The sequence below is a fragment of the Nicotiana tabacum genome, chromosome 24 (genome assembly GCF_000715075.1).
Source record: "Nicotiana tabacum cultivar K326 chromosome 24, ASM71507v2, whole genome shotgun sequence".
In the NCBI taxonomy this organism is placed as follows: Eukaryota; Viridiplantae; Streptophyta; class Magnoliopsida; order Solanales; family Solanaceae; genus Nicotiana; species Nicotiana tabacum.
In genome coordinates, this window is record NC_134103.1 from 38578181 (window position 1) to 38599940 (window position 21760).

Sequence of the window (21760 nt, forward strand, 5' to 3'; positions counted from 1 at the left end):
TAAGTCTGAAATTCTGCTGTTGCTGGTTCTGGTTTCTTTCTTCGCGAATGTGGAGGTGCAGTCACGTTCGCGGAGAAGGAATTGGGGGGCTGGGCTTTTTTCTCTCGCGTTAGCGATCACCAAGTCGCGTTCGCGAAGGTCTGGGATTGGCGGCCTTCACGTTCGCGTGAGTGGGTCCTTGTTCGCGTAGAGGAAAGGGGCCTGGGAGGGGTCAACACCCATTACCCTTCACGTTCGCGAAGGTACCATCGTGTTCGTGATGCTCAGGCGGGGCAAGCCTTCGCGATTGCGCGCGAGACTGCCCTAGCGTTCGCGATGAAAATTTTCAGGGCCTGGGCAAGCTTTGCCTTTGCGGTCACGAGATCCTTTTCGCGATCGCAAAGAAGGGTCAACTCGGCAGAATCTTGTTTTAAATCCGGACTTAGGCCCATTTTCTCTCATTTCACTTTGGGTTAGCCAATTTTGGAGCTATTGGAGAGGGAGTTTTCACCTAGAATTGTAAGGTAAGTAATTACTACTTAATGTGAGTTTAATACACGGATTAGGGTAGATTTTAACATGTAAATTGTGGAAATGATAGGATTTTGTCGAAAAACCTAGGTTTTGATAAAAATGAGATTTGACCACGAAAATAATTATGGAATTAAGTAAAAATTATATATTTGTATTCGTGAGGTTATGGACAATATTTATTTACAAAAATATTCAAAATCCAGGCACGTGGTGAATTTTAGGAACATTTCAATTTGGGGTTGGTAATTACTCTAATAGTAAAATTATAAACTTTTGAGCATATATTAATTAGTTTGTATAATATTTGGCTAGTTTCGGATTGTGTGCCACCGATTTGAGGCTTTTAGTGTGAATTGTGGACCGACAAGAGGACTTGAAAACGAGAAAAGTCTCTTGCCTAACCTTGTAAGAGGAAATTATTCTCGTAGGTGTTATAAATGGTTAGTTGCTAATAATTGTGGGTGCCACATGCACGCGATGTGTCGAGAGTCCGTGCGTAGCTAAAATTCATGCTTATGTCAGTGTAGTTTTAGGACTCTACCATGTATTACTTGTATTATTTGCACAGAACTTGTTAGTATAATTACCTAAATTTATAATTGAAATTGGATTAAAGGTTTGTAAAGACTGAGCTCCATTAATTTGAGTTTTGGCGGAATACTTGATTGTTAGCAGAATTTATGCCTTCTTTGAGTATTATTCTTATGTAGTAGTCGTTAATCGGAGTTTGTAGAGTATTCTCTATTCCTGTGGATCAGGCCGAACACCTAGGCACTATAGTAGATACATCTATGGTCTGCGCCAGTCGACCCTCGGCAGTATGCTATTCTGGATTAGGTCATATAACCTCAGCATAAATCGTGCGTGATATTGTTTGGAGTCCGATAATACTTGATTATTTTTTTTGATTTGAGACTTGAAAATTATTTGGTGTCTCTTATGTGTTAAAGACTTGGCATGTGATAGTTAGAGACTTTAAATTGATATTATATTTAAGAATCATTATTTACAGCTTCTTATTTCACTATTATTGTTATATTTCATGCCTACTTATGATTTTTATATTTTATTTATTGACCTCTAGTAAGTGTCGATGTCGACCCCTCGTCACTACTTCTTCGAGGTTAGACTAGATACTTACTGGGTACATGTTGTTTATGTACTCACGCTACACTTCTACATAAATTGTGCAGGTTCTGAGATAGGTACATCTGGTGTTCGTCCAGGCATGCATCCGCATTACCCGGAGGCCTAGTGGTGAGATACTTCCCATGCTCCGTTCTGCAGCACCCGGAGCCTCCTCTTGTTGTATTTATTATTTCTGTCTATTTTATTTCAGACAATAGTTGTAGAGAGTTTTATATATTCTAATATATGCTCGTGTACTTGTGGCATCGGGTTTTAAAAAATTCTAGTAGATATTCATGGTTTTTGATTATTAAATTCACTACTTTACTCTTATGCTTAGTTTATGCTTCACATTACTACAATCACCTACTATTTGTTTCCTTATTAAATAAAAATCAATGACTTTAAAAATATTAAAATGAACGATTAAATGGATAGTTCACCGTTGATTTGCCTAGCAACGACGTTGGGCGCTATCACGGCATATATGAGAATTGGGTCGTGAAACTTAAAATAATTAATGTGGGCTAAAGATTGAAAAGTTTCTTTCATGTTATGTACAACACAGGCTAAATCGGATAAGGGTTTCAAACCTGAGCTATTTTCGGTTGGGTTGTTAGGCCAAGTGACAAGAGCCGTAATTCTCTCTTTATTATGTGGGGGGGGGGGGGTTGGAAGGAGGAACGATAATGAGTTATGGTATGGGTTGGGCTTGATAAGTGAACTGGGTATGTGTATGTATTTGTGGCCCTTAGAAATCTTCTTTTGCCTTCAGCAAGTGCATCTTTTAGGTCAAGTTTATGGGTCTAGGGGTTTTGATTTGGTGGGGTATCTGAAGTGGCAGTTGACATAGACAAAAATTTGAGACATCGCCTGCCACATTGGAGAGCCATTAGGGTTAGGAGCAAATCCGAAGAGTTTGTTAATGGTAGGGGCTGAAATGGACGAAAAGTTTAACCGGGGTCAAATGTAAACAATATTCAACAGTAGAGGAACAAATCCGGACCTTCTCCCTAGTTTTAGTATGGATAGTCCTACCTTTAGATTTAACTTGATAACACTAACCTCCCTTATGGTTCATGATATTAGTTTTATGTCTTTTTTAAAGAGTTCTTTGTAACAATTGCTTTAATCGATTTATCATTAATTCAAATAGTTATAATTTGACAAATTTATCATTTTTAATATAACAACACTCTTTATTAATTAATTTATGAGTATCTTTTTAATCACATTAACCAGCGCTGATGTTGGTGGAAGCAGTGGGAGTATTCTTGGCAAGTATCAACTAGGTTGTCTTCTTTGCCGTGGAAATTTCCTAAAGGTTTATCATGTACACCGTTGCTGTTTTCTGGTTGTTTCCCTTCTCTCATCTTCCTTCCTTTTACATCGGAAATTAATTTATTCCAATTACCCGAAAATAATGAAACCCAATTGAAGGAAATCACTAATGAGCTTCAGTTATAGTGTATATATAATAGCCCGTGGAGTCAGTACAAACGTAAAACAAAAGTAATGAGAAGAATTTTTAGGACATAAAAGTACTTGAGACCCAATAATGTATTGTGATAGAAAAATTAACTTAAATAGCAGCCCGGCAATATGTGTGTGTGAAGGAGACTTTGACGTAATTGGTAAAGTTGCTGCCATATGTGACCAGGAGTTCATGGGTTCAAGTCGTGAAAATAGTCTCTTGCAGAAATGCAGGGTAAGACTACGTATAATACCCTTGTGATCCGGCCTTTCTCCGAACCCTGCGTATAGCGGAAGCTTAGTGCACCTGCCTTTTTTCTTTTAGTATATTATACATGTATGGTGGTTAGGAGCTATAAATATTTTTGGCCAAGTGGTTAAGTGTATAATTTTCCGATTGTGATAGGCTTAAAAAGTATTTTGGCGATGCTATGTTTAACCTCGGCATTTTGAATCCCATGTCCATCCCCATGCAAATACATGCAGTGTGCTGTTCTTGCAATATTCTTTATAATTCCAATTGTTTCAGAAAATAGCAAGTTTTCCATTCGATCTCTATTCATCAGTTTCCATGTCTCCTTTATCAAAATTTTTATGTGTTCTCTTGCCTTTTCCTCAGAAACACCCTTTTCGTTCATATAATACTGAATTGACTTGGGGACGTCACCCCTTTTTTGTTCTTCCTGGATATAGTTATAGGGATAAATAAATTAGATGAGATACATATTTTGCTACGTCTAGCTAGCTATTTATTATTTTGAGTTAATGAGAGAGAGAGAGGGGTATAAAAGCACACCGCTGATGTCCCCATATCATCGGCGAAACGAAAAATTGTAGCAGAGCAACGAATTATGTCAGGATACTTGCTTAAGGATTTCAATTCCTCTTTGGTAATTGGATTGGTGACAAGGAAAAATGCGTGGACTAATACAATAGGAACTGCAACTGAGATCCATGCGTTATTTATATATTCTTGCAAAGTTGGCATATATCCATTGTAGTACCATCTTGCTTCTTCTAGGTAAGATTTGCACAAATCTGCCCACTACATGTCTCAAATAAAAGTGCAAAAAGTTGTATTAGTTTTCTTAATCTATTGTTTTTTTGGACGGAGTGGTTTTGTGGAGATAGATGTAACATGGTTTAATAGGTTTAATTAAATCCATCACTTTTGACATACAAAACTTATATATATATTAAATTCTGACTCGCAAATTTAAATGTACAACTGGTTTAGTAATAAAAAACTTAAAGGTTGTGTCACCAAATTTAAAATTGGATCCATCTCGAAAGAGGGGTTTGGAAAAAGAAGAGGAGATTGGAGAAATTAGGAACTAAAGGTAGGAAAAATTCTAAATATAATAAGTCTTATTAATTTTGTAAGATAGGGTAGGACGTCGATCCCTTGCTCTTTGAAAACCTCATACGCCATTTCGTTGATAGTATCGAAGAGTCCAAGGTAACATACTTTCATATAGTCTGGAAGTTGCTCCATTGCTTTTATTTCCCATCTGGATTTATATTACCATCAATCAAATTTTCACATTACAAACACAAGACCAATATGACTAATTAGAAAACTGCTAAATACTAATAAAGGAGTAATTTTCCAACTTCGTTTGTTAATTTCTTATAATTAAAGGCACCTGTCTTCTTGTGATTTAAAGTAATCTTGGTAATTGGCGGCTCAAGAACATCAAAGACTCAAAACCAAACTTTAATTATTAAGAGGCCTCGAACTTTAGAAAAATTCATATTGCTGATAACTTATTTCATGCTTTATAGTTGAGATATCTGAATTATGAGAAATAATAAAACAACAATATACTACTATGAGGTAAAAATATAAAACTAATAAATAAATTTTAAATTTTAAGAAAAAAGTAAAAAGTTAAAACAATAATACATGAGCCTAGAAGTTAAAAACTTGATATAGGAACAAAATTTTATTATTTCAATCACATTGGCTATATAATTTTTTTTAATATAAAGATCTTATAATTTTTTTTAACTAGTACCATAAATATTCAATATTATTTCAAGAAAAATTACCATAAACTAACCTATTATACTACTAATTTAAAAATGGGGCCTTACAGAATTGGGAGCCTAAAGCAAATGCTTTATTAACTTGGCCCTTGAGCCGGCACTGTTATACCATACTAATTTCTAGAGAACTAAGTCAGTAGTACAGTTAAGCAATGAGCAAATGAATAAGGAAAAATAAACCGATCAATCAACATGCACCAAATTTACACATGTAACTTATTCCCAAAAGTTACGTACTGACCTTTCAATAGCATCAGTTAAGATTTCCAACTCATCAAGAGTGCTATAAACATCATAAATATAATTTATAATTGCAACAAAAGCAACGACCTTTGTCAACATTCTTCGGCAATAGCTATATTGAGGCTCAAATACTGTCCCCTCGCAAAAACAAAGCCTCCACCACTCTATCCCTTGAAAATGACAACTTTTCTATAGGGCATGTGCTCTTCCACCACCTTTACATGAACACTAATGCTGTATGAGATAAATTATCGGTTTGTATCTCTCTATATATATACTGATAATGTAATGATGTTTTTACATTATAAAGCCACAAGCTTTAAGTACAATGCTAAACAATCCTATGTATCACTGTCTATAAAAGTGGAAATGAAATAAGGAAGAACAATATAGAAGGGGACTCTGAGGCCTGCGGACGCGGGCAGGTGTACCTTGAAGTCTCCAAACGCAACTCAGCGTACTAGTGTCGGGACTGATCGATAAGATATACCTGGATGTGAACAAAAATATGTGCAGAAGCATAGTATGAGTACACCACAACGGTACCCAGTAAGTGGCAAGCCTAACTTCGGTAAAGTAGTGACGAGGTCAGGTCAAGGCCCTACTGGAGATACTAAGAAACAAGACGACAGATATAACGGTATAATGATAATAACAAAGGAAATGAAACAAATAAGTAATTTACAGAAAGTTAACAACACAGAATCAAGACAGTTAATATAGTACGGAAAGAAACAAGGATTTACACATTAAGGAAACAAACAACCAAGGCAAATAAAACAAATAAAGAAAAGATCAACAAGGGCCACTATCGAGGTACCGTCTCGTAGTCCCAAATCATAAAAGTAACTCATAGTCTTTTTTTATATCACCGCACGATCCTTTATATTTAGTTTGAAAATTATTTTTTCGAAATAGCACCCCGCATTTTAGCCCACCTTATCACACCGCATGGCTTCTAGTAGTTCCCCAGCTAACCAAGCGTATCAAGCCCACCTTATCTCACCGCATGCGTTTCAACACCCAGACCTTTTACCACCGCATACGTATCAATAGTAGCAACGACATGGCAGAAACCTCGTGCAAATAGTAACAACAGCACGACAGAAACCTCGTGCAAACAACCAAACAATCCTCTCAACAATAACATGAATGCCAAAACATAACAACTCAATAAAATAATATTTCATAACTTACACCTTGCCTCAATAGAAACCATGGCCTTCGCAACTCAACACCAAACTCAACAGCAAGAAATTTCAAGGATAGCAAATTTCAAGTAAAGAATCCCACAGTTAAATAATAAATACGGAATTAATAAAGCAAGTAATTCAACTAAACATGTAGTACAAGATGCAAATAAGAGATAAGACAAGCAGATAAGTAAAATTAGACTAAACACGGTGGCTGTAACATGCTAAAGTAACTCAATTAAAGCATGAAAAAGAAACTACGCAGCTAAAACCGAAATCTCAATATTTAGCCCGTGTACGTACTCGTTACCTTGCGTACACGGCCTTCACATATCACAATTGTCACAACAATACCAAATCCTAAGGAAAATTTCTCCCACACAAGGTTAGATAAGTCATTTACCTCAAACCATGCTAAATCAATCAACTAGAAGGCATTTCCCTCGATTTTCCAACTCCGAACGGCTCGAATCTAGCCAAAATAAATTTCATACTATAAATATAGTTATAGGAAACTAATTTAAATAATAAAATTATGATCTTAGCAAAGAATTGAAAAATCGCCTCAAAAAGTCAACCGGGCCCGCATCTCGAAACCCGGCCAAAATTATAAAATCCGAACACTCATTCGATATCGAGTCCAACCATACAAGAATTATCCAAATCCGACCTCATTTTGCCTTTCAAAACTCAAAAAATTTGTCTAAGAACTTGTACACTTTTTCCCCAATTTTTCCAACTCAAATCCTTAATTACATGCTAATAATAATGATAGATTAGTATAATTTAACCAAAATCAAGTCAAGAACTCTTACCCCAACAATTCCTCTGAAAATCCCTCAAAATGTTACCTCAAATCGAGCTCTCAAAGTCCCAAAATGAATTATGAAAACAAACTCTTGAATTTCCCTTTTTCTGTCCAGCGACTTCCGCTTCTGCGGCCTTTGGGTCGCTTCTGCGACGCCGCACCTGTGGAAAAACCATCACAGGTGCGGAAAACACTTAAGTCCCAAAATTCAGCTTCTGCGGACCATGGCTTGCACTTGCGAGCCCGCTTCTGTGGAGAACCCCTCAGCTTCTGCGACTATTGCCCAGGCCATCCCTTGTCCGCATCTGCGATCTCCTCTCCGCACTTGCGGACTCGTAGATGCGGATAACTCCTCGCACCTGCGCTCCCAACTGGTCTTAGCCAAAATCGCACATGCGATCACAATATCGCTTTTGCGAGTCCGCATCTGCGGCTAGTCCCTCCGCAGGTGCGATGACACCAGAAGCTGGAAAGGTTTAGCAACTTAACAAGTCCAAATTTCGATCCGAATTTAAACCGAATCACACTCGGGCCCCCCCTAATCGCGTCCGAATATACCAACTAGTTTCAAGACACATAACGGACCTACTCGAACCCAAAATTCATATCAAACAACCCAAATTCTACGAATCACAACCCAAATTCAAGCCTATGAACTATGAACTTCTAAATTCAGAAACCAACGCCGATTCATACCAAAACAACTCCGATTGACACCAAATTTGCACCCAGTTCATAATTGACATTACGGACCTATTCCAACTTCCGAAATCGGGATCCGACCCCGATATCAATAAAGTCCACTCCCGGTCACTGCAGCCTAGCATAAAAGAGCACCAAGAATGGGTAGACAAGATACCGGGTGCCCCCAAATTGATACCAAAAAGAGGCGCCGGTAGGTTTGTGGAATAACCTTATAGGGAGAAAGCAACTCCCCATGCCATACCAAAAACTTTCAAGATGCCCCCGTGCCTCAGAATCTATGACGGGACGATTGATCCTGAGGACCATGTGACCCATTACGTCACTGTAGTAAAGGGCAATGACCTCACCAAAGAGCAGGTGTCCTCCATCTTGTTAAAAAAGTTTGGTGAGACCCTCACAAGGGGGGCATTGGCAGTTGCCGGCCAACTCCATACAAACGTTTGAGGAAATGGTGGACAAGTTTGTAACAGTGCATGTCGGGGGTAAAGAAGGCCAAACCAAGGTAAACTACATCTTATCCATCAAGCAATCCCTAGGGGAAGAATTGAGAGACTTCTTAGCTCGGTTGAATAGAGTAAGGATGACCTTGCTGAATGTCTGTGAAGGAATGGCTGTAGCAGCCTTCTAGAATGGGTTGAATAGAGAAGGGTCGAGGGCGGCCAGACAATTACTAAGCCGATTGATGAAATACCCACCGGCCATATAGGACGAGAACCATAACGCTTATTGTGCTGAGGTCAGAGCAGACAAGGACCTTAATGGGCCAACCCGATGACTTATCACAGTGCAATCCAAACCCCAGAGGGAAAGTAGGGATAATACGGGAAGAGGCCCTCCAATGCTGCGATCAGGTAGAGATCGACATCAACCTTACATCAGGCCAACCGTTCCCAACTTCCGCCGCAAGGACGGCCCCTCTAGGACAAGATCATATATCCCCAGAAATGGCCGAGGTATGGTTCCTTTACTATCTACTCATAACTTATATGTGTCACCTACAGAGGTGGTCTATTCACTCAAGAAGCTCGGACCGAAGGTGAAGTGGCCACCAAATATAAGGTCCGACCCGAACACAAGGAAGTCGGACGCCTTCTGTGAGTTCCACCAAGACTGAGGATACAAGACAGAGGATTGCCACGCTCTAAGGTTGGAAGTGGTGACTCTACTGAAACAGGGACACCTCAAAGAGTTGCTCAGTGACAAAGGCAGGAACACCATAGCAAAAAGGGCGAGTATGCTCAGGCCCGCCAAAGTCACCATCTCCCACTCGTACAATCAACATGATTTTTGGAGGCAACAACGACACCTCCATCAATGACATCAAGTTCACCGCCACTCACAGACTCAAGAGATCAATCACGCACGAACGGTATGACGACCTTGAAGAAAGTATCATCTTCGATGAGTCGGATGCCGACAATTTGGCTTTCCCTTACAATGATGCACTTGTTATTATTTTACGCATTCTTAACACTGATGTTAGAAGGATTATGGTTGACGACGAAAGCGGAGCATGCATTATCTGTCCTCGAGCCCTCATACAAATGCGGCTCAAAGATAAGATAGTGCGGCACTGCATCACACTAACTGGTTTTAACAATGCAAGTGAATGGACTTCGAGCGAGATCACACTCCCCGTCCTCGCTGGCGGGGTGAAGCTAGAGACCATATTCCACGTCGTGGACCAGGACACGACATATAATGCCATCATGGTCGGACATGGATACATCCCATGAGGGAAATCCCTTCCAGCCTGTACCAAGTGGTAAAGTTCCCAAACCCCTAGCGAATATTCAGCATACGAGGGGAACAACACATAGCCAGGGAATGCTATCGGATCGTCCTAGATGGTACGACTACTCAACAAAAGAAAGAGAAAGAAAAAGAAGCATAGCAATCAATAGGGTTGGGGTCCCTTCAGGCCGAAGCCAAATACACCATTACAGATCCAGAAATAGTCGAAGTTGTAGGTTCGACCATAGTAGACCTCGATCCTGTCCAACTGGACCCCAAAGGCCCTAACAAAAAGGCCTACATAGGCAACAAGCTCAAGGACCCAGGTAAGTTCAGTCAATTCTTAATATCTAATGCAGACTTGTTCACTTTCAACCATGCAGATATGCTAGGCATCCCCAAAGAGATAGCCACGCACAAGCTGAACGTTGACCCTTACTACCCTCCAGTAAGGCAGGTCCGACAAAACTTCAACCCCGCCATCAACGAGGACCTCCATGAAGATATGGAGAAACTCTTGGCCAACAGCTCTATCACGGAGTCGAAGTACCCCAAGTGGATCGCTAACGTAGTGATGGTAAAAAAGAAGAATGAGAAGTAGATGATGTGCATTGACTTCACCGATCTGAACAAAGACTATCCGAAGGATTTGTTCCCATTACTTCATATCAATCAACTCATCGCCGCCACAACAGGACATGAGTTCCTGTGTTTTCTGGATGATTACTCAGGCTACAACAAGATACTTATGGAGGAGGACGACTATGAGAAAAATACTTTCATCACTCACAGAGGAACGTACTGCTATAGGGTCATGCCATTTGGGCTGAAGAACGCGGGGGCTACGTATCAAAGGATGGTCACAAAGATATCCAAAAACCAGCTCGGCAAGACCATGGAAGTATTCATCGATGACATATTAATCAAATCCTTAAGGGATGAGGATCACGTCGACCATCTAAAGGAACAACAACAACAATAACATCCTAGTAAAATTCCACTAATGGGGTCTGGGGAGGGTAGTGTGTACGCAGACCTTACCCCTACCCTGAAGGAGTAGAGAGGCTGTTTCCGAAAGACCCTCGGCTCAAAAAAAAAGGACAAAAGGGCAAAAGAAGCATTCAAAATATTAAGGAAACACATGATAAAACTGAACCCCGAGAAATGCTCGTTTGGCGTGACTTTAGGTAAATTTATGGGTTTCCTGGTATCACAATGCAAAAATGAGGTCAACCCAGATCAAATTAAGGCTATCGACGGGATATCATAACACCTAACAACCAAGAAACAAGTCCAAAGACTGACGGGTCAAATCTTCACCCTATCTAGCTTTATCACGAGGTAGTCCGATAGTTGCCACAAATTCTTCAATATACTAAAAAAGGACAACGACCTTGAATGGACACTCGAGTACAAACAAGCGCCGAAGGAGCTTAAGGAATAACTGTCATCACAACCCCTACTCTCAAAGCCTGAGCCCGGGGAACGTCTCCTCATCTATCTTGCCATTTTAAAAGTAACGGTAAGTGCGGTCCTAGTTTGGGATAACAAAGGTAAGCAATCTCCAATTTACTATTTTAGTAAAATATCAACACCAAGATGAGATATCCTTGTCACACCCCTTTTTTACCTTAACTACCCCTCTTTAAAATAAATAAAGGGTTTGTAAAGCTCGAAAAGGTTTCAATTTGAAAGTGACAAAAATTATGTTTCAAAGGATTTTCATAGTCGCCACCTGACATTTGGTTTCGGTATGCCAGGTCACCATTTTTAAGAAATGATTTTTTCCTTTAAAACACATTTAGACTCTAAAACATAGTTTGCACCAGAAATTCTAAGTAAGGGGGTTCATTTGACTCGGGAAGAAGGTGTTAGGCATTCCCCGAGTCCCGTAACTAGTACGGTTGTGTACATAATCAAGTTGGCTTTAAAGAATATTCAAATTGAGGCAAAAACACACGAAAGAAAAATAAACACACAAAAGGCTCGAGGTTGTCCCCACCTAATAAAAGATATCCTACTATGCCTCCAACGATGATGCCACGGTCTCTATTTACATTCACTTTGGGGTATACCCCTGAATAAAAATATATACAGAATCTACGGGGCATTTCCCAGAATATAACTAAAGGGAATGACCTCTCACCTCGAATCAAATGAAAGTCCTAAAGAATTGCCTACTCAGGTATAGTCGGCCTTAACATGCTCCTACCGTACGATTAATGAGAGCGAAATAATAAAATTTTAAGCTCAAATCATATTTTATTTTTATACCCAACTCCACTGCCCAATTTGTCAAGTCATCCCATGAATAAAAACTTTCATTTCTTAGCTTAATCTTTGTTTAACATTTAAACGATACCAACTCAAATTATACAATTAAACTTAAACTATCATCTGGAACAACTTAAAAGATCTACTGTAGTAACTAAACATCAGCAAACAAACAACATACCAAACACGCAATCAACAAAGTCTCATTATCTAAATCAAGCACAAGATAGAAAGAAATAAGAGAAACAGGGCAAGAATTGGACCTTAAAGGGTTTTCGCCAAACAGAAATCCGGATCTAATTTCAGACCGCGATCAGAACCTCAATGAACAACCTCGATCTCGACCGCAATGATGACCATTTATCTTCGTGGAAGGAAGAATACGATATTACAGTTGGTTTTGCGTATGAGTGATAGGTGTTTTCCATGTCTGTACTAGATAGAGGAGCAGTTGCAATTATGGGCTCGGATTTGCTTTCCTTGGTCGTCTGCTCGTGTTGAATTCCCACCAGGTGCAGAATTGTTTGAACATGATTGGGATAATCAGCAGAAACTGGAAACTTAGCAAAGGAGATAGTATTTGCTTTTTCCTTTTTTTATTTTGAAAACTTCAACAAAATAGCGCATCAATTTTCAGAGATTTTCCTAATATTACTACTATTGTTCTTTTTCGTGCTCTGTTCTGTGTGTGTGCGTGTGTCTTTGCTCAATTGAGGGAGATGGCATAGGCGGGTGAGGAGGATGGCTTGGAGATGAAGAGGGTGGCCGTGTTTGATTTTTCCAGCGTGTCTGGTGATGGGAAGAATAAGAAGCGGCGATGGGTGGCTGCTCTTTTGTTTTCTAGGGTTGGTCGCTGATCTTGGAGAGGAGGAGGGGTGTCGCTCTGTAGGGTTAATTATAGGGTGTTATATCTGATGGCATATGTTGGCTGAGGGAGCCCTTCTTCATCATCGTACTCTGCATCTGGTTGAGGCATGTTGGGGTCGTAACTGCAGGCCAACCGAGCTTCATGAGCTTTAACTCAGGCCTCCTCCAAGGATATCTCGAAGACGAAGCCCGTCTGACCCAATTCTCGGACCACCTCTACTCGAGCTTCGGCAAGGATCCACCCCTCGTACTGCTCCCGTGGAACGGTTAAAAACTGAGAGGAATGAGAAGTAGAGGGTCGTTCGAGTAGTTTAGCATTCTCGCCCTCCTCAACAGAAATCCGCTCATGCAACTCAACATTCTCTCTCTCCAAATTTCCAATCCTCTCCTCTCCTCGAGTCTCTTTAGCATTAGCTGTCGACTAAACATTATCCCGGTCAGCATAGAGACTTCTATTCGCCAACTCTAAAAGAGCAACCATTTTTCGAGCTTGTCTTCGAGAAGACTACACCACTTCGATCAGCTGCTACTTACCAGCCAATTCCTTCTCGAGCTCGTTCACTTGGAACTGGCGCTTGCGCAACTGACCCTACAGTTGGTCAACCTGAACCTGGAGGTCGTGGCACTGGGCTTCTCTATCCCTGCTCACCTCGAGCTCCTTATCATTTCTCTTCAATGCCCCTTCTAGAGAACTGAGCCGCTCCACGGATGTGAGCAACTCCTTATCCTTCTTCTTTAACTCCTCCCTTAGTACGATGACGTCGCCCTTAACGGAGCTTCCTCTTAGCGTCCTTGTACCGCCCTCGGTACTCCTCACACCTTCTTCGCATTTTGTAATAGACCTCTTTTCGCCTCTTCTATCTATGCACACTCTCAATCTCCGGGATAACGGCCTGCACGTACAAAAAAGGGTAAGTAAGGCAAGATTCAAAAGCAAGCCAAAGCAACAAAAATAAGAGAGAGAAAGAGGGAGGAAGAAAATGATTTACCCTTAGAGCGAGACCGGTGATTCTTTTGGAAATAGTAATGTCGCTCAGCACCCCGAGGGTCTGGTGTTCGGCGTCGGAGCAGAAGGGGTCGAATGCCTGAATCACATCCTCGATATTCTTGAGCAAGTCGTTATTCACCAGTATCGTTATGGTCCTCGACCCCTCCTCTACTCTAACCTTAATCTAAGTTGTCCCACTGTCGATCATCTCATGTTCTTCTGGATCAAGGACATAATCAGATTCATTGTCGATAGGTTCAGCTTGCTCATCGCCCTGCTTGGCGGGCATCTTTCCCTTACCTTTATCACTAGGGGAAGCTTCCTGAGCTAATATATTGGACGGACCCTCTGCGCACCCAGGAAGTATGGTAACTGCGTTAGGGACCCCCATGGCAACCACATTCCCCTCATGCCGTAAAGAAGTCGCGATGTTGGCTTTCTCCAATTGAGGCATATCTAGGGCCGCCCCAGCACCTCATTTAGCCCGAGCTGTCACATAATTCTGCACCTCGATATCAGGGGAGACTTAAGATAAGTCGACATCCCTCCTCTTTTGGGGCCTCAAGTCCGTGCCACGTGGTAAAATATCCTCGTCCTCAACTTGAAAGGGAGACGAAGGGAGAACTGGTGTAGTGGTATAACCGGAGGCAGGCATAGATGAGGCTACACCTCTCCTTCTCCTGAAAGACGATGTAGGTTCCAAGTTCCTCTTGACGACCTCCTTGGCATGGCCTGAAAAGGGATACTAAAACAAACATAATAAAAAAAATAAAACCAAATACATCTATATTTGAAAACAACGTACCAATGTTACCTTTTGGGTGTGTGTGGGGGGGGGGGGGGAGAAGCCGGTTTATACTTCTGCCAAAAGCTGGACCAATCTCAAATTCCTACAGTGCAAGGAAGGACCTGCTTTACCCAATCAGCGAGATGCGTCACCAACTAAAGACTCCGAGCAGTAGCTGCAAAACAAGAATAGTTAACTCACGAAGTCAAAACATACGATTACATGAAAGAACGAAGTTGAGTACAAATACTTATGATCACGGTTCCAAGATACAGGGAAATCCGTGACGTCGGCCACGGCGGATTCAGTCTCGACGAAGAAGAAGTCAAGCCAAAATTGTCGATTACCCTTGTCGTCCGTCTTGACAACCAGTGATTTGCTTCCATTATGGGGAATGTTTAACATCGTACCCCGATAGAAGGCATGCATGAACTGATGCACAAGATGTCGTAGAGTGATCTCGACATTGGCTAGTTTGGCAAATTTAGACAGCATCTTGACCGCATTGAATACCAAGGGCGCAGGTTGGGTCGGGCAGACCCGGTAATGGCAGCAAAGTTCCTCCACCAAAGGGGAAATAGAAAGAGAGTAGCCGAAGGTGAAGGGGTAGGCGTAAAGGGCGTAGTACCCTGGACGGTGAGTATTGTAACGACCCGGTCGGTCATTTCGGGAGTTATAGCCCGGTTTTCCCCATTTCTGCTTCTTTTATGCTTTTAAGCTATATTATGATATACCGGGTTGGTTGGTTCGGCTCCGGAATGATTTCGGAGTGGAATGAGACACTTCATCTCTAAAGTAGAAGCTTAAGTTGGAAAAGTCAACTGTATGTTGACCTATATATAAACAATCTCGGAATTTAATTTTGATGGTTCCATTAGCTTTGTTAGGTAATTTTGGACTTAGGAGCGCGTCCGGAATGTGATTTGGAGATCCGGGGTAGAAGTAGGCTTGAATTGGCGAACTTGGTAATAAGGCGATTTTTGGTCGGCAGTGGAAAATTTGATATTGGGGTCATAATGGAATTCCGGAAGTTAGAGTAGGTTCGTAGTGTCATTTGTAACGTGTGTGCAAAATTTAAGGTCATTCGGTCGTGGTTTGGTTGGTTTCGGAATTGGATGTCGAATTTGGAAGTTTAGAAGTTCTTAGGCTTGAATCCGAGGATAATTTGGTGATTTGATGTTGTTTTGAGTGATTCAGAGGTTCGACTAAGTTTGTATGTTGATATATGACTTGTTGGTATTTTTGGTTGAGGTCCCGAGGGCCTCGGGGCAATTTCGGGTGATTAACGGAAAAAGTGTGGATATTGGAGGATTGCTGAAGTTGGAACTCAGCTGTCATAATCTTACCCGCGGATGTCTCATCGCATGTGCGAGCCCGCAGAAGCGAGCGGGATGTCGCAAATGCGAGGTTGGAGGAGCTGGGCAGAAGGCGCAGGTGCGATGAGGTTCCTACACCTGCGAGGACGCAGAAGCGCACAAGAGATCTCAGGTGCAGACAATGTCGAGGTAGGCTGGGTCCGCAAGTGCGTAGGATAGGTCGCATCTGCGACTTCGCAGATGCGGATAGGTGACGCAGAAGCGGAAGTGAGGAAGTCAAGCAGTGGCCGCAGGTGCGAGGTATTTTCCGCACCTGCGTGGTCGCATATGCAGAAATGGAGCGCAGGTGCGGAGTCTGGGCGTTTAAGTGGCTTACGCAGGTGCGGTTGTTTGGACTGCATGTGCGGTGGCGCAGAAGCGAGAAATTGTCCGCAGGTGCGAAAAACCTGGGCAGAAACCATAAATAGAACCCTTTGCGAATTTAGTTCATTTCCACCATTTTCAAGTCGGTTTTTGGAGCTTTTGGAGTGATATTTGAAGGGTGATTCAAGGGCTATCAGTGAGGTAAGTTGCTTGAGCCCTAATACTCGTATGTATGGTGATTTTCCGTTGTTTAATCATGAAATTAGTGAAAATGAGGGGTTAGGGCTTGGGATTTTGGAGAGTTTAATTTAGGGACTTGAAGGACCAAACAATGTCGGATTTTGATAAATTTTGTATGTATGGACTCGTGAGTGAATGAGCTTCGTATTTTTGTAAATTATGTTAGATTTTGAGACGTGGGCCCGGGGGCCGGGTTGAGCCAATTTTGGGTTTTGGGCTAATTTGATAGTTTTTCTTGTGGAATTCATTCCATTAGCGCATATTGATGGTATTGTACTGATTGTGAATAGATTCGAAGCATTTGGAGACCGAATCGAGAGGCAAGAGCATTCCAAAGTAGGAGTTCTACGTTGTTGAGGTAAGTAACAATTTTAAATATGGTTTTGAGGGTATGAAACCCAGAGTTGGTATAATGTGACTGTTTGGGGGTGGCACCCATGCTAGGTGACAGGCGTGTGGCTGTACACCGTGGGGGATTGAGACTTGGTCCGTCCCGAGAGACTATGAAGTCTAATAGTTTTTATTTGTGTTTATGTGCATTCCTGTTTTACTAGAACTTGACTGCCTTTCATGTTAGAAGTCATGCTTAAGCTATATTCCGTTCATGGTAGTTATACTCAGTCATAGTGATTCTTGTACATGTTTACCTTAGTCTCTGTTATTTGTTTTTCCCTGATGATATACTATAACACTTTGATTTGGGCTACTTTCCCTTTCTTTATTGAGAGTTGTGAGACTAGAGAGGTTCATGACTGTGTAAGGCCGAAGGCCTGATTGTGAGGTATTGTTCTATGGCACGTGAGTTGTCCGTGGATCCTTATGTTTATACTATGGCACGTGAGTTGTTCGTGCAACACGTGAGTTGTCTGTGCAGATCCAGATATGATATTTTAGCACGTGAGTTGTCCCTGCTTATAGCGCTTGGGCTGTAGGAGCCCCCCATGAGTCTGAACACCCCCAGTGAGTGCAGGCACCTATTGAGAGTGTGTATTGAGGGCTGAGAGCCGAGAGTGTGAGGTTGAGTGACTGCTGCCTTGAGAGGCTGTACCTGCTTTATTTATTGTTGCACTTGGTTATCTGTTGTTGTTGTAAAATTTCTGGAAGATTGATATCTGTCTTACATGAGCGCGAACTGTTTTGACTTATACCACAGGATTTGAAAGCACGTTCACTCTTTGCTGAAAACTTTTAAAATGAAGTGTACTATATAGCTCGTCACTGCTTCTTGGTTCCTTATTTATTTTTGTTACTTGCTGAGTTGGTTGTACTCATGCTACACCCTGCACTTCATGTGCAGATCTAGGTGTGTTTTATTACGGAGGTCGTTGAGTTCGGGAGGATCGAGTACCGGAGACTACGAGGTAGCTGCCAGCGTCCGCATGGCCTTGTCTCTCTTTCTATATATTTCTTTCTGTCTTGTATTGATACTTAGACACTGGTTGTATTAGTTTGGTTATCTAGATGCTCGTGACTTAGTGACACCTCGATGTCGGGATATTTTCCGCACTTATGTTTTTATTTGGGCTTTACCCCGTATTTATAAAAAAAAAAACTCCGGATATTTTAAATGTCTTAAATTCATTTTTGTTAAATTTTGAAAGAGTCTTGGAAAGGTCGGCTTGACTAATACCACGATAGGCGCCATCACGGCAAGGTTAGTTTGGGTCGTGACAGATTGGTATCAGAGCCTAGATTACATAGGTCTCACGAATCATGAGCGGGTTTAGTAGAGTCCTGCGGATCGGTACAGAGACGTCTTTACTTATCTTTGAGAGGATGCAGAACCTTTAGGAAACTTCACATTCTTGAATTTTTGTCGTGCGAATATGTTGATTCTAGTAACTAAACATCTGTTGTTTCATTCTCTCACAGATGGTGAGGACTCGTGCTACCGGTCAGGAGGGCCAGCCACCAGTACCGCCAGCCAGGGCCACGAAAGGCCGAGGCTGCGGTAGAGGCCGTGGTAGAGGCAGAGGTGCAACCCATACAACAGCTGGGGCAGTACCTGCAGATCCACCAGTTGTCCCAGATCAGGACCAGGTTCCATTTGTTGATGCACCAGTTCAGGCACCACCTGTGCCTATTGTGATTCCTGGCCTTCAGGAGGCCCTAGCTCAGATCCTGACAGCATGTACCGACCTTGCTCAGGCGGTCTCTATCTCAATTGCCGCAACCACTTCTCAGGCTGGGGGAGGCACTCAAACTCCCGTCGCTCACACACCCGAGCAGGTTGTCCAGGGACTTCAGACATCGGAGGTACCACCAGCCCAGCCGGTTGCGGCTACACAGGATTATGTGGTTCCTGCTATGCCTGAGGATGATCAGCGTAGGTTGGAGAGGTTTGGTAGACTCCAGCCGCTACCTTTAAGTGGCACAGAGAGAGATGATGCTCAGGACTTCTTGGACAAGTGTCAGAGGATACTCCGTACTGCAGGTATTCTGGAGACTTGTGGGGTCTCATTCACTACCTTTTGGTTTTTTGGGGCTGCACTCAGATGGTGGGAGACTTACGAGAGGTGTAGGCCTGTTGGCGCAACACCCCTTACTTGGCAGCAATTCTCCGTGGTCTTTTTGGTGAATTCGTGCCTCAGTCCCACAGAGAGGAGCTGCACAGATAGTTTGAGCAACTTCGCCAGGGCGACATGTCAGTGACGCAGTATGAGATGCGATTCTCGGAGTTGGCCCATCATGCTATCTCGTTTGTTCCCACAGACAGGGAGAGGATCATGAGGTTTATAGATGGTCTCACTTTTTAGCTATGGTTGCTCATAACCAGAGAGAGGGTGTCTGGTGCTACCTTTGATGAGGTTGTCAACATTGCTCGGCAGATTGAGATGGTTCGCAGTCAGGAGAGGGTTGAGAGGGAGGCCAAGCGACCTCGTGGTCAGGGTGGATTCAGCGGTGCTCCTTTTGGGGGTCAGTTCCAGCACGGTAGAGGTTGTCATTTCAGACAGGCTCAAACAGGCCGGCCATTTCACCATGGTGCATCATCTGGCCATGGTTCTCACAGTCATCAGCAGGGCCAGTCATCATTCAGTGCACTACCAGCGCAGAGTTCTCATCATGCCCCGCCCGCTCAGGTTTCCTCGGATAGTTCTTTTGGGCATCAGGAGCAGCAGTTTCGTTAGAGGAGGGGTTATTTCGAGTGCGGAGATTTTGGCCACATTATGAGAGATTGCCCTAGGCTATTGGGTGGGACTCCACAGCGGAGTACTCGACCGATAGCACCAGCACCAGTTCCTCCACCACCCGCCCAGCCAGCTAGGGGTGGAGCTCAGCCAGCTAGGGGCGGAGCCCAGTCAGCTAGGGGTTGCCCTAGAGGGAGAGGCAGATCAGGGGGTGGCGAGGCCCATTTCTATGCCCTCCCTGCCAGACCAGATGCTATTGCTTCAGATGCTATGATTACAGGTATTGTCTCAGTTTGTCACAGAGATGCCTCCGTATTATTTGACCCTGGTTCCACGTATTCATATGTTTCTTTGTATTTCACCCATCTTCTGGATATGCCTCGTGAGTCTTTAGTTTCATCTGTTTATGTATCTACTCCTGTGGGCGATACTATTGTTGTGGACCACGTATATCGGTCATGTGTGGTGACTATTAGGGGTCTGGAGATCCAAGTGGACCTTTCGCTGCTCAGTATGGTTGACTTTGATGTGATATTGGGTATGGATTGGTTATCTCCATGTCATGTTGTTCTAGATTGTCATGCTAAGACGATGATGTTGGCTATGTCGGGACTTCCGAGGGTTGAGTAGAGCGGTTCTGTAGATTATGTACCAAGTAGGGTGATTTCATATTTGAAGGCTTAGCATATGGTTGAGAAGGGTTGCCTATCTTATTTGGCTTTTGTGAGGGATGTTAGTGTAGAGACTCCTGTCATTGATTCTGTTCCGGTGGTACGTGATTTTTTGGATGTGTTTCCTGCAGACCTGTCGGGCATGCCGCCTAACAGGGATATTGACTTCGGTATCGATTTGGTTCCCGGCACTCATCCCATTTATATTCCACCGTATCGTATGGCACCGGCGTAGTTGAAAGAATTGAAAGAACAGCTTCAGGAACTCCTTGATATGGGGTTTATTCGGCCTAGTGTGTCACCTTGGGGTGCACCAGTTCTATTTGTGAAGAAGAAGGATGGTTACATGAGAATGTGTATTGATTACAGGCATTTGAACAAGGTCACAGTCAAGAACAAGTATCCTTTGCCTCGTATTGATGATTTATTCGACCAGCTTCAGGGAGCGAGGGTGTTCTCCAAGATTGATTTGAGGTCCGGTTATCACCAGTTGAAGATTCGGGATTCAGATATTCTTAAGACAGCTTTCAGGACCCGATATGGCCATTATGAGTTCTTAGTGATGTCTTTTGGGCTGACCAATGCCCCAGTAGCGTTCATGCATTTGATGAACAGTGTATTCCAGCCCTATTTGGACTCATTCGTTGTTGTATTCATTGATGACATCCTGGTGTACTCTCGTAGCCAGGAGGAGCATGCTCAGTATTTGAGGATTGTATTACAGAGATTGAGGGAGGAGAATCTTTATGCAAAGTTCTCCAAGTGTGAGTTTTGGCTCAGTGCAGTAGCATTCTTGGGACACGTGGTGTCCAATGAGGGTATTCGGGTGGACCCGAAGAAGATAGAGGCAGTGCTGAGTTGGCCTAGACCATCCTCAGCCACGGAGATTAGGAGTTTCCTTGGTTTGGCGGGTTATTACCGTCGCTTTTTGGAGGTATTTTCATCTATTGCATCGCCCTTGACCAAATTGACCCAAAAGGGTGCTCCATTCAGGTGGTCGGATGAGTGTGAGGAGAGCTTTCAGAAGCTCAAGACTGCTTTCATCACAACTCTAGTGTTAGTTCTGCCATCAGCTTCAGGTTCTTACACCGTGTATTGTGATGCATCGAGGATAGGCATTGGTTGTGTTTTGATGTAGGAGGGTAGGGTGATTGCCTATGCCTCGCGCCAGTTGAAGACCCATGAGAAGAAGTATCCTGTCCATGATCTTGAATTAGCAGCCATTGTTCACGCCTTGAAGATTTGGCGTCACCGGAGTGTGCAACATCAGTTCAAGAAGA

General features: G+C 42.7%; 1 pseudogene; it reads right to left on the bottom strand.

The window, feature by feature from the left end:
• Positions 1–3491: 3491 nt before the first annotated feature.
• LOC107830152 ((R)-linalool synthase TPS5, chloroplastic-like) lies at positions 3492–8427 on the bottom strand (annotated as a pseudogene).
• Between the last annotated feature and the right edge of the window lie 13333 nt (positions 8428–21760).